The sequence below is a fragment of the Ovis canadensis genome, chromosome X, assembly GCF_042477335.2.
Source record: "Ovis canadensis isolate MfBH-ARS-UI-01 breed Bighorn chromosome X, ARS-UI_OviCan_v2, whole genome shotgun sequence".
In the NCBI taxonomy this organism is placed as follows: Eukaryota; Metazoa; Chordata; class Mammalia; order Artiodactyla; family Bovidae; genus Ovis; species Ovis canadensis.
In genome coordinates, this window is record NC_091727.1 from 36,964,043 (window position 1) to 36,977,539 (window position 13,497).

The window sequence follows — 13,497 nt, forward strand, 5'->3', positions numbered from 1 at the left end:
TACCTTAATGTCTACTAACTTATCTCTAGGACAAGATGCAACAGGTCACTCAACAGGTGTCACTTTTGAAGAGCTATGTAAAAAGAAAGTGCCTTTGAGCTGTCACTGTGAGAGAGGAAGGGAAGGAATATGTCCTGTATATTGCTCCTGTTTGCCACATTTTACTCCTTGGGCAGTAATGGTCCTAGGCTTCAAGCTGGCATTCCCTGGCCTCATGGAATGCCAGCTTCTAAGCCCTAGCACGGCTAGAGGAGCTCCAAATTCCAAAATTGGGACTGACCTACCTGTGTGTAGAGCAGCAGCTAAGGAGTTGACTCCGTTAGTTCTAGAGGTAGTTACAGGTCATCCTCAGGCAAAGGAACATGGAGACAGGACAAGTGGTTCAAGTTGCTGGAGGTGGTGGAACCAAGGGAATCTCAGGAAGCACATAAAATGTATCCCTTACAGCAATGCTGTCTTATTGTACATATTTTAGATAATTCTACTAGTTACACTGTCTCCAGCTTTCAAGGAGGACACTGTCCAATTTCCTTCCCTTTTCCCTACCATCTCTGTAGACATGCTTCAGTTGCAGGCCCAGAGCCAAATCCTCTGACCCAGCATTACAGGACCCATCTATGCTGAACTTCTCCCCTCCAGCTTCCAGTGTCATCGATGCTGTCTCATGAGCACTATTCCTATTACTGAACTGAACTTGAGTTTACTCACCTGTGGCAATAAAGCCAATCTACCGACACCGGGTTGTGGTGAAGGAAAGTACAGCTTTTATTGCAGGTGCCAAGCAAGGAGTCCACGGAGCTCCTGCTCAAAAGACTCAAGCTCCCCAGTGGGTTTCAGGGAAAGAGTTTTAAAGGCAAAGGAAGGAGACGGTCACATGGTGGATGATCAGTTCATGCACAGCCCCATGATTGGTTGATGGTGAGGTAACAGGGCAGTCACAGGGGTTAACATCTTCACTCCTCAGGCTCTAGTTGGTCTGGGGCCTCTGTGCTCATGGTCATCATGCAGTTAACTTCTGCTAGAGGTTTTAGTATCTGCAAAACCGCTCAGGGATGTGCATCAGACTGTTACCTTTGTCCTTTAGGGAGGAACTAAAGATTTTGTGACTGCTCTCTACTGATTTTTTGTTTAAATCATTACTAGTTCTCCTAGACTAACTGCTCTTTTTATTGTTGTTGATATATGTTCACATGCTTTCAATCACTAATTCTTGAGCTAGCCTTTTGTGACTTGGAGCAGGCTGGGAATAAAGCTTTTGTACAAACAAGAGGCAGGTGGAGGACGTGATGGGGGTGTGGAGGTCTGTCCTGGGAAGGCCCCATATGGTCTGCTCCATTCTGTTCTGACATTAGTTCTGGCCTCCCTGGCTCCTCATTGTTGTGATACATCTCGCTCTTTCACACCTGTTCTGCTACTCAGGCTTAGGTTTCTATTCTATTTCTTAACACCCAGGTATGTCATTGCCAGACTCCTTCCCTGGGCACTGGTATACTCTTCTTGTCACCCATCCTTGTTCTGACTGCCCAAGGCCCCTCAAACCAGAATCTTGCCCCTGAACTTGAAATCCGGGGTCTTTCTTGACTGCAGACTGGCTTCTGACATCATCCTGTGCTAGTTCCCGTTTTCTCTGGACCACTTCAGTTCAACTCAATTCAGTCGCTCAGTCGTGTCTGACTCTTTGCGACCCCATGAACCACAGCACACCAGGCCTCTCTTTCTATCACCAACTCCCGGAGTCCATCAAAACCCATGTCCATTGTGTCGGTGATGCCATCCAACCATCGCATCCTCTGTTGTCCCCTTCTCCTCCACCTTCAATCTTTCCTAGCATCAGGGTCTTTTCAAATGAGTCAGCTCTCTGCATCAGGTGACCAAAGTATTGGAGTTTCAGCTTTAGCATCAGTCCCTCCAATGAACACCCAGGATTGATGGGTTCCTTTAGGATGGACTGGTTGGACTGGTTGGATCTCCTTGCAGTCCAAGGGACTCTCAAGGATCTTCTCCAACACATAGTTTGAGAGCATCAATTCTTTGGTGCTCAGCTTTCTTTATAGTCCAACTCTCATATCCATACCTGACTACTGGAAAAACCATAGCCTTGACTAGACAGAACTTTGTTGACAAAGTAATGTCTCGACTAGACAGAACTTTGTTGACAAAGTAATGTCTCTGCTTTTTAATATGCTGTCTAAGTTGGTCATAACATTCCTTCCAAGGAGTAAGCGTCTTTTAATTTCATGTCTGCAATCACCATCCACAGTGATTTGGGAGCCCAGAAAAATAAAGTCAGCCACTGTTTCCACTGTTTCCCCATCTATTTGCCATGAAGTGATGGGACCAGATGCCATGATCTTAGTTTTCTGAATGTTGAGCTTTAAGCCAACCTTTTCACTCTTCTCTTTCACTTTCATCAAGAGGCTTTTTAGTTCTTCTTCACTTTCTGCCATAAGGGTGGTGTCATCTGCGTGTCTGAGGTTATTGATATTTCTCCTGGCAATCTTGATTCCAGCTTGTGCTCCCTCCAGCCCAGTGTTTCTCATGATGTAGTCTGCATATAAGTTCAATAAGCAGGTTGACAATATACAGCCTTGATGTACTCCTTTTCCTGTTTGGAACCAGTCTGTTGTTCCATGTCCAGTCCTAACTGTTGCTTCCTGACCTGCATACAGGTTTCTCAGGAGGCAGGTCAGGTGGTCTGGTATTCCCATCTCTTTCAGAATTTCCCACAGTTTATTGTGATCCACACAGTCAAAGGCTTTGGCATAGTGAATAAAGCAGGGAAAGGGAAAGGGAAAGTCGCTCAGTCGTGTCCGACTCTTTGTGACCCCATGGACTGTAGCCTACCAGGCTTCTCAGTCCATGGGATTTTCCAGGCAAGAGTACTGGAGTGGGTTGCCATTTCCTTCTCCGGGGGATCTTCCCTACCCAGGGATCGAACCCGGGTCTCCCGCATTATAGGCAGACGCTTTACCCACTGAGCCACAAGGGAAGCCTGAATAAAGCAGATGTTTTTCTGGAACTCGCTTGCTTTTTCAGTGATCCAGCAGATGTTTGCAATTTCATCTCTGGGTCCTCTGCCTTTTCTAAAACCAGCTTGAAAATCTGGAAGTTCACTGGACCGCTTACCTGATTATAATTTAACTTCCCACTTTTGAAAATCCCAGTCATAACTATTACTTGACTAAAATGCCTTTCTTATCTGGCTGCCTTCCCATACTTGTCTTTGATAGTCAGACTTTACAGCTTGTTCAGTTATCAGTATATGTCCTGTCCTAATACTTGAATTTTTGCCAGCTCTAGCAGCTTTCTTTCTACTCTGCACCATGCAGTAATGAGATGTGATTGTATCCTATATTATCCAAGAAAATATAGTCTAAGTTAAATAATTTGCATAACCAGTTCAAAATAATTATAATATCCACAACTGTGTGTACTTTTTTATTCTTATAGTTTTAACATAAGATATTTTCAGTTGGATAAATATCTTACAATTTTGCCTTTTACTGTATTTTAGCTTTGGAGGACATAAAGCCTGCAATAATGAAAAATGTGAACTTTAAGCCATTTCGTATTCTTCCTATTAGCTGTTCAATAGTGGACATATGCTATATGCTGTGCAGCAGTACACTTAGGAAAGCATTTAATAAAAAATAGTATAAAGCTTTTCCCCTGATCTAAGTCCTAGAGAATGTACTTTGTATTGGCTTGCTAAAAGTTCATTGAGACTAATTTATACACTTAGTAAATCAATCTGTGAGAATTTAAAACTCAACTCTGTTTAAAACGTTTTGTTTTAGTACAAGACAAAGAAAGTTTAGGGTATTCAGAGTTGAAAATGCAAAACACACAGTTAATTTGCTCTCTGCAATCCCTTGCTTCTTTCCCCATGGAGGGGTTAATTAGAAAGTGAAATCTTATTTTAGTTCTTTTCTTTTGGAAATTTGTCTTCTGAAAAAAGTTATATGAAAAAGACTTCCTGGCAAGCTACAATTCCATGATAGGCTCTCTCCTAATTTTCCATTAAATGATCCGTAAAGACATCCAGAAATTCAGAAATTCAATATCAAGGGAAGGGAAAGATAAGAGCCACCCATTTGCATAAATCATATGAGGAATTCCCAGTAATTACTGAACTGATGTGGCCTGATTGAAAAACACATTTAATACCTTCCATAGGCTCATGCTCAATTAAAACATGAATTAGGTATAAAGAGGAAACATTTTAGTCCCATGATCTCCCTTTTCCTCAGAAGTTTATTGTCTGCAACCTACCAGAAAACTAGGAAGCTGCCTCCTAATTGCATTCCTCCTGGTACATAGTAGGTGTTTTAAAATATCTTTCTAATGAATGAATACATGTGAAATGCTTTCCAGGGTGATCCTCTATTAACACTTCTTTGTTTGCACCTGTCTTAAGAAAACAAACACTCTGAACTTAAAATGACTGTAACTGTAGAGGAAAATGTAGAACATCATTCTATCATAAGCATGTATAGACTTCAGCATGTAGATATGGTGGTGGTGACAGAGATGGGAAAGTCCAAGTGATTTTTGGTGCATGTTGTTGGTGGGATTAGAGTTTATTCAATAATAGGAACATTTGTAAACTTTTCTAAGATGTAAATTTTCTCCTAAGTGATTTGAAAATTGCCAGTGGATATAACAAAATGTTCCCCCCTACATCTAACACACTGATGCTTGTTTAATACAGAAAATTGTCCCAAGGGTATGGATTGAGCTACCTCCACATTTAGATCTAAGAGACTGCTATAAAATGAAAGGGGAGTGAGACCCTGTAACAGTGACTACTTAGGAAAGATAACCTTCTCCTATTTATAGAAGCAAATGAAAGAAGGAAAAACACACTTGTTTTTTAAATGCTAGAAGGTAAAAGAGTGACGCCTAAATTCACACTTAAATAGGTTATTGTGAAACAGTAGAATGGCAAAGACAAGAGAAATTCTGAAAAGTGAAGAGAAAAGACATATTATTTTCAAAGGAACAAAAATTATATGGAAGGCAGAATTACCAACAGAAACAAGAGAAGCCAGAAGACAATGGTATTGTAGTACTAAAGCAAATTAACTGTCAGCCTAGGATTTTAAATCCCAGTAAAATATCACTCAAGAGTAAGAATGAAAAATATTTTCAATTCAATAGTAAAACTGGGACAATTTAAAACTCACAGATAGTTGCTAAAAGAACAAAGGAGGATCTACTTATGAATAAAGGAAATTGAATTCAGAAGAAAAACTTGAAATCAAAGAGCAGTGATTAATAAAATAATCACAAAATAAGATATTAAATATGTCATTAATCATGATAAATGTAAAAGTTGATATTTTCACAGTGGAAAACAAAATACAGCTTTATGCTGTTTATAAAATTGCCTTATAAAATATCTAAAAATTTATGCCAGGTACTTACTAATCAAAAAGTAGTTGGCATAAATATAAAATAAGTAGACTTTAGGGAATTCTGTGGTGGTCCAGTGGTTAGGACTCAGGGCTTTCCCTCTGGAGATCCAGGTTCCATCCTTGGTAAGGAATTAAGAGCCCACAAACCACATGGTGCAGCCAAAAAAAAAAAAAAAAAAGGAATAAGTTGACTTTAAGACAAAGCATTAATTTAAAAGGGAATACTCCCATGTTGAAAAAAAATTTGAAGTTATTTCCACCTGATCACATAATCTGAAATTTTACAAAGCAAAAATTAGCAAATATGGAAGAAAAAATGAACAAATCCACATTTAGAGTAGAAGATTTTATTGTACATCTGTCAGTAATTGATAGATCAAGCCAACTGACATTAGTAAGACTCTTCTCGACTTGACCAACACAATAAGATTAGGTATTCCTCTACCTATTAAACCTATTAATACCTTGGCTATGCTGGAAATAATGGCAGTTCTTGCCATTTACTTATTATAGCAGTTTGATATCCCTCTCTGGTCTTATACCTGTGCTTTAGGGCACCTGGGGAAATGTGTACATACTGCCTTTCAGTAAAATTTGACAGAGAAATCCATACCAGTCTTTTCTGCTAACAGATACTTAGAAACTTCAAGTGGAGGGGAGGCAAGTGCGATCGTCTCAGCCATTTGGAGTTGGCTAGGAAGGAAGATCACATGTCATTCTCTTAGCATCCCCCCAAATTTTCCTTCCTCAATTCCAACTTTCTAGCCACCGTCCTTTCTTTTTTCCCTTTTTCCCTTTCCTGCTTTCTTCCTAACTCTTTTCTTTCACACTTAAATATTATATTGTTTTAGATCTTCCTTGTGATGAAAAAGCAAAAGTAATTCAGCTAGACTCTTTTGAAGTTATAAAATCCATTTTAACCAATATTTCAAACATTGAATTTGTCAGTAATAGGTGTGGGTCTGTATCATTTTCCAAGACCCACCATTCACCATTGCTTGTTCATTTCCAAGGCAAACCATTCACTATCATGGTAATCCAAGTCTATTCCCCAATTAGTAATGCTGAAGAAGCTGAAGTTGAACGGATCTATGAAGACCTACAAGACATTCTAGAACTAATACCCTCCAGAAATGTTCTTTTCATTATAGGGGACTGGAATGCAAAAGTAGGAAGTCAAGAAACACCTGGAGGAACAGGCAAATTTGGCCTTGAAGTAACAGAATGAAGCAGGAGAAAGGCTAATAGAGTTTTGCTAAGAGAATGCACTGGTCATAGCAAACACCCTCTTTCAACAACACAAGAGAAGACTCTACACATGGACATCACCAGATGGCCGACACTGAAATCAGATTGATTATATTCTTTGCAGCCAAAGATGGAGAAGCTCTATACAGTCAGCAAAAACAAGACCAGGAGCTGACTGTGGCTCAGATCATGAACTCCTTATTGCCAAATTCAGACTTAAATTGAAAAAAGTAGGGAAAACCACTAGACCATTCAGGTATGACCTAAATCAAATCCCTTATGACTATGCAGTGGGAGTGAGAAATAGATTTAATGGACTGGATCTGATAGATAGAGTTCCTGATGAACTAAAGATGGAGGTTCGTGACATTGTACAGGAGACGGGGATCAAGACCATCCCCAAGAAAAAAAATGCAAAAAAGCAAAATGGCTGTCTGAGGAGGCTTTACAAATAGCTGTGAAAACAAGAGAAGCCAAAAGGAAAGATATACCCATTTGAATGCAGAGTTCCAAAGAATAGCAAAGAGAGATAAGAAAGCCTTCCTCAATGATCAGTGCCAAGAAATAGAAGAAACCAATAGAATGGGAAAGACTAGAGATCTCTTCAACAAAATTAGAGATACCAAGGGAACATTTCATGCAAAGATAGGCTCAATAAAGGGCAGAAATGGTATGGACCTAAAAAAAGCAGAAGATATTAAGAAGAAGTGGCAAGAATACACAGAAGAACTGTACAAAAAAGATCTTCATGACCAAGATAATCATGATAGTGTGATCACTCACCTATAGCCAGACATCTTGGAATGTGAAGTCAAGTTGGCCTTAGGAAGCATCACTACCAACACATCTAGTGGAGGTGATGGAATTCCAGTTGAGCTATTTCAAATCCTAAAAGATGCTAAAGTGCTACACTCATTATGCCAGCAAATTAGGAAAACTGAGCAGTGACTACAGGACTGGAAAAGGTCAGTTTTTATTCCAATCCCAAAGAAAGGCAATGCCAAAGAATGCTCAAACTACTGTACAATTGCACTCATCTCACATGCTGGCAAAGTAATGCTCAAAATTCTCCAAGAAAGGCTTCAACAATACATAAACCATGAACTTCCAGATGTTTAAGCTGGTTTTAGAAAAGGCAGAGGAACCAGAGATGAAATTGCCAACATCTGCTGGATCATGGAAAAAGCAAGAGAGTTCCAGAAAAATATCTATTTCTGCTTTATTGACTATGCCAAAGCCTTTGACTGTGTAGATCACAATAAACTGTGGAAAATTCTGAGAGAGATGGGAATACCAGACCACCTGACCTGCCTCCTGAGAAATCTGTATGCAGGTCAGGAAGCAACAGTTAGAACTGGACATGGAACAACAGACTGGTTCCAAATAGGAAAAGGAGTACGTCAAGGCTGTATATTGTCACCCTGCTTATTTAACTTATATACACAGTACATCATGAGAAACGCTGGACTGGGAGAAACCCAAGCTGGAATCAAGATTGCCGGGAGAAATATCAATAACCTCAGATATGCAGATGACACCACCCTTATGGCAGAAAGTGAAGAAGAACTAAAAAGCCTCTTGATGAAAGTGAAAGAGGAGAGTGAAAAAGTTGGCTTAAAGCTCAACATTCAGAAAACTAAGATCATGGCATCCAGTCCCATCACTTCATGGCAAATAGGTAGGGAAAAAATGGAAACAGTGACAAATTTTATTTTCTTGGGCTCCAAAATCACTGCAGATGGTGATTGCGGCCATGAAATAAAAAGACACTCCTTGGAAGGAATGTTATGACCAACCTAGACAGCATATTAAAAAGGAGAGACATTACTTTCTCAACAAAGGTCCGTGTAGTCAAGGCTATGGTTTTTCCAGTAGTCAGGTATGGATCTGAGAGTTGGACTACAAAGAAAGCCGAGCACCAAAGAATTGATATTTTTGAACTGTGCTATTGGAGAAAACTCTTAAGAATCCCTTGGACTGCAAGGAGATCCAACCAGTCCATCCTAAAGGAAATCAGTCCTGAATGTTCATTGGAAGGATTGATGCTAAAGCTGAAACTCCAATACTTTGGTCACCTGATGCAAAGAACTTACTCATTGAAAAAGACCCTGATGCTGGGAAAGATTGAAGGCAGGAGGAGAAGGGGACGATAGAGGATGAGATGGTTGGATGGCATCACCAACTCAATGAACATGAGTTTGAGTAAACTCCGAGAGTTGGTGATGGACAGGGAAGCCTTGTGTGCTGCAGTCCATGGGGTCGCAAAGAGTCAAACATGACTCTGTGACTGAACTGAACTGAGTGTGGATCTTTATCATTTTGAGTGTTTTTGCCCAAGAATCCTCCTGCAATGTGGGAGGACTGGGTTCGATCCCTGAGTTGGGAAGATCCCCTGGAGGAAGGCATGGCAACCCACTCCAGTATTCTTGCCTGGAGAATCCCCATGAACAGAGGAGCCTGGCTGCCTACAGTCCATGGAGTCTCAAAGAGTTCGAAACGACTGAGTGACTAAGCACACATAATTACTCATATATTAATTTGCAACAAATAAATATCTGTTTATTATAAGTTCATCTTACTAATGAATTCCTATCATAAATTTATTCTGTCTCTTGATACCTCATTTTCTGAATTAAGAATTTCTGACTATTGTTTGCTAATAATATACCTATATAATTAGCTGTGGAAAATAATGACCAATTTATTATATTTTTAGTCTCTTCCACTTTTCTGATGTACTTTCAAATAATCATGGAATGTTAAAGCGGAAAGAAACCCAAGAGATCAGCGAATCAAATTATATTCTTAGAGCCTTAACATTCTTCTAAAGTGCTTTGTTTTGTCTATTTGGAGTTTGCAGAAGTGAATGGGAGCTTCTAGCATCTTATTTCAACCAGATTGACTCTAGGTTAATTTGTCTTATATATTGAGATTCTGTTTTAGGTAATGTTCAGACGCACTCCCCTCTACCCCACACAGCCCCAAGCCAAGAAATGAAATGTTTGAAAGCTACTAATCAAATCTTACTCCTTAATTTAAATTAGATTAAGAACTTGACTTCAAAAAAAAACTATATATATATATATATATATATATATATAAGTAGTATTGCATGATATTTGTATTTCTCTGTCTGACTTACTTCACTTGGTATGATAATTTCTAGATTCATCCATGTTGCTGCAAATGGCATTATTTCATTCTTTTTTATGGCTGAATAGTATTCCATTGTGTGTGTGTGTGTGTGTGTGTGTGTTCACCACATCTTCTTTATCCATTCAACTGTTGATGGGCACTTAGGTTGCTTCCCTATCTTGGCTATTGTAAGTAGCATGGCTGTGAACACTGGGGTGCATGTATCTTTTCAAATTAGAGTTTTCTCCAGATACATGCCCAAGAGGGAGATTGCTAGATCATATGTGCTAGATGCCCATTTTTATGGGTTATTTTAAAAACTGTAGATTACAATGACTTCCTCAGTAGCTCAAGTTATATAAAATTAGATATTTTTTAATTAGAGATTCACTCTTTATGTTCCTTTATTTTATTTAAAAACTATAATCTGATAAATTTAGATACATTTGGTTATCTTTAATTACAGAACCCTGACAACTCCCATAGTTACTGGGATCACCTGTAAAGAAAAGGCCCCAAGTGAGCTACATTTAGTAGACTAAGGATGGAAGGGACAGGTCTAGATTGTCCCTGACATTTGTATGCCCAGGTCAAAAGTTCAAATGGGATCCCATGTACCAGATATCAAAATTTTAAAATTGTTAAATCAGGCTAACAAAGTTTTAAGTAGAATATAATCTATTATTCCACCTTGAGAAATTAAGCTTTTTACCAAACTAGAAGACCACGTTTGATTTTAGAATTCTTGATCTCCTTAGAATTTTGAGCTAGACATGACAAGACAGGATAGCTGGGCCCTGGGCATGTGCCCACCCCATTCTCTTTCTTCAACTCTAACGTGTATTGTAAGAGGCCTTGTGTACAAATTTGTGGGTACTTTAACCCACATAATCTTGGTCAATATCTTCCCCTTAGTGGCCGCCTCTTAGTTATTCTTTAATTCTAGGAGTCTTCCAACAGGAGGATCAACATAGGGAGGAGTCCTGTGCAGGCACTGGAAATGGGATCAAAGCACTTTGAATTGTGAATTGTGACATGCCCGAAACCCAGAACATGAATGGGTCTGGGCTGCATGTGGGCCTGTCACAGCAGGCCCATGTACTCCATGCACATCCAGAGAGACAGTGCCGGAGGATATTCAATGTAAGGCCCTAGAAAGCATGAGGCCATTGACAGCAAGCTCTCTTTCCTTGGTCTAAGGGTATGTGTTAGGTTGGAGATCCCTAATAGCAGACACCAAGACCAGGTCTTGAGAGCAGTAGTTTGAGAAGTGATCTCAGGAACCATAGGTAGGAATGTGAGAGGGTGAGAGACAGCAAAGAGAAGGAGCCAGTTCAGGGAGTGTTCATGAGCAGTTGCCACTAAGCAATTTGGGTATGGTTGTCCTGGGGCTGTCTATGAGTTTGTGTAGAATTCACCTCACAGTTATTCCAACCAAAGGATAAAGAAGCTGGGTTATTTTGCCCACCAGTTTGATACATTATTTGTTGAGGACCACAACTGCAGTCGTTAACAGTCACTTCTGGCCTGATGGATGCAAGGATTAAGCACCTTCCTATGTCTAGCGAAAGCCCTCAGGGAGAAAGATCTGTTTTCCATAAAACCATTGGCCTGCAGCAACAATTTAAATGCCAAGGAGACATGGCAGGACATGGATAACATCTGCTACAGAGAAGAATTGCAAAGGACTTTGAGAAAACATGTCCCTAAAAGAGAATGATGTTGAGATGGCACAGTGTAGCCAGTAAAATTTCCAAATTTCTAAATATGAGAAGTCTCTACCTCTGCTATTTCACATCTAAGGAGATGTGGATACTGTCTGATGAATACCTTAATCCACAAGTAGCTTCTTTTTGATAATATATGATAATATTTCTACTCTTTTTCTAGTATGAATTAAATTATTTCAGATGTTTAAGGAAAAGAAATATTATTTTATCAATATATCTTCAACATTAAAACCATCATTTCCATAAATTCTATTATGAATTTCTTTTTTGACTTGTAAGGGAGAGGGGGTTGCATGGCATATTCTTTAGGGTCTTTGCTTATGAACATTTCATGAGTTGGGAAATGCATACTTAAGGGTGTCCTTGACTTTTACTTTCAGTCAGTATCAATAGAAAATGCATATTTTTAGGGAAAAGGAAATAGTGTATAGCATAAAGCTTTTGATAGCACCTTTATACTTGAACTCGTGCATTTCGATTGTCGTTTACCATGAAATGGCTAGTTATTCTTTATCTTTGATGAAAATAATAATTACTACTGATTAAATTTCATATTCTAAGCAGTTTAATTTTATTTAAATTACCTAAGCTAAATATTTTCATTTCAATCTGTTCATGCAAGATAAAAGTATGGCTTCTTCCTTTCTGATAATAAAGCAACAAATTTTAATCAAATAATTATCTCACCTAGTTTATTCTAATGATGTTGCCACAATTCAAATACTTCTCTCAGAATGAAAGTAATCAATGAACAACAGATGATAAGATGTGCCTGGAGTCCTTTTTGATAAGAAAAAAATATTCTAAAACTATATTTGTACTTGAATCAGTTCAGTTCAGTTCAGTCGCTCAGTAGTGTCCGACTCTTTGAATAGGACGGAATAAAAATAACAACATTCTGACAGCCTTTGTATCCTCCTTAGACCTGCTGAGTCTCTTGAACTTTGCTTAGATATAATATATATTTCAAGAGTAATCCACTATCAGTGTTTCTTAATATATAACATAAAACTATGACATTTATACATAACATAATATATACCACCAGTCTACTCTGTCCATGGAATTCTCTAGGCAAGAATACTGGAATGGGTAGCCATTCCTTTCTCCTGGGGATCTTCCCAACCCAGGGATTGAACCTGGGTCTCCTGTATTGCAGGCAGATTCTTGACTGTCTGAGCCACCACGCGTATATTGTATGTTGCTATATATAACAAATAATATACAATATACAACACACAGTGTATTCTATATAATATGTGATTGCTCATGCTCAGTCACTCAGTTGTGTTCGACTCTTTGTGACCCCATGAACTGTAGCCTACCAGGCTCCTCTGTCCAGGGGGGTTTCCAGGCAAGAATACTGGAGTGGGTTGCCATTTCCTACTTCAATATGATGAATATATTTTATAATATGTGTAACACATGCATACACATCCTCAATATGTTTTAAAATGATTTAAAGCAACTAATGTTCTTATAGCAATAACTGGTTTTCTTGGCATATAGACTTCAGTGTATTTGAAAACCAGTTTGCCATTTTTAACATTTGAGGTGTTAAATATGAGTAAATTAACATAGCCAATTAATATAATATGTGTCCAGTCCATTGATTAATAAGTTTGATTTGTTTTCTTGATTTCAGAGAATTTCCTTCACAGAATTAGGCTTCTAAGCATCTTTTATCACTTGTTTCTTATCTATAACTTAAATAATTTGACTTTAGCAGTGAAACTTATATTCTTATAGTGCATCCTACTTTAGGGTTGAGAGATTTTTATAACTATTTTCTAACTTAATGGAGAATAAGAAAATGGTGACTTTCAGAGAAATAGTGTTGCTTGGAAGGAAAGAACCATCATTGATAGCCTGCCCACCATAAGAAATTATATTAGCTATTCTGGTACATGGTATAACAAGGTAATGTGAGAAGTATTCATTGGTTATGCCTCTTTTGGCTTCTCTTG

The 13,497-nt window shown here is 38.6% G+C and overlaps 1 protein-coding gene and 1 non-coding gene across 2 annotated transcripts in view; one reads left to right on the forward strand and one right to left on the reverse strand.

Annotated features, from left to right (window-relative positions):
- The window catches only part of CFAP47 (cilia and flagella associated protein 47), a 507,952-nt gene that overhangs the window by 316,886 nt on the left and 177,569 nt on the right, over positions 1–13,497 (forward strand). The window lies entirely within an intron of this gene.
- On the reverse strand, positions 2,918–2,989 carry TRNAY-AUA (transfer RNA tyrosine (anticodon AUA)). Its single transcript has one exon. It is a non-coding gene; the product is annotated as a tRNA-Tyr (tRNA).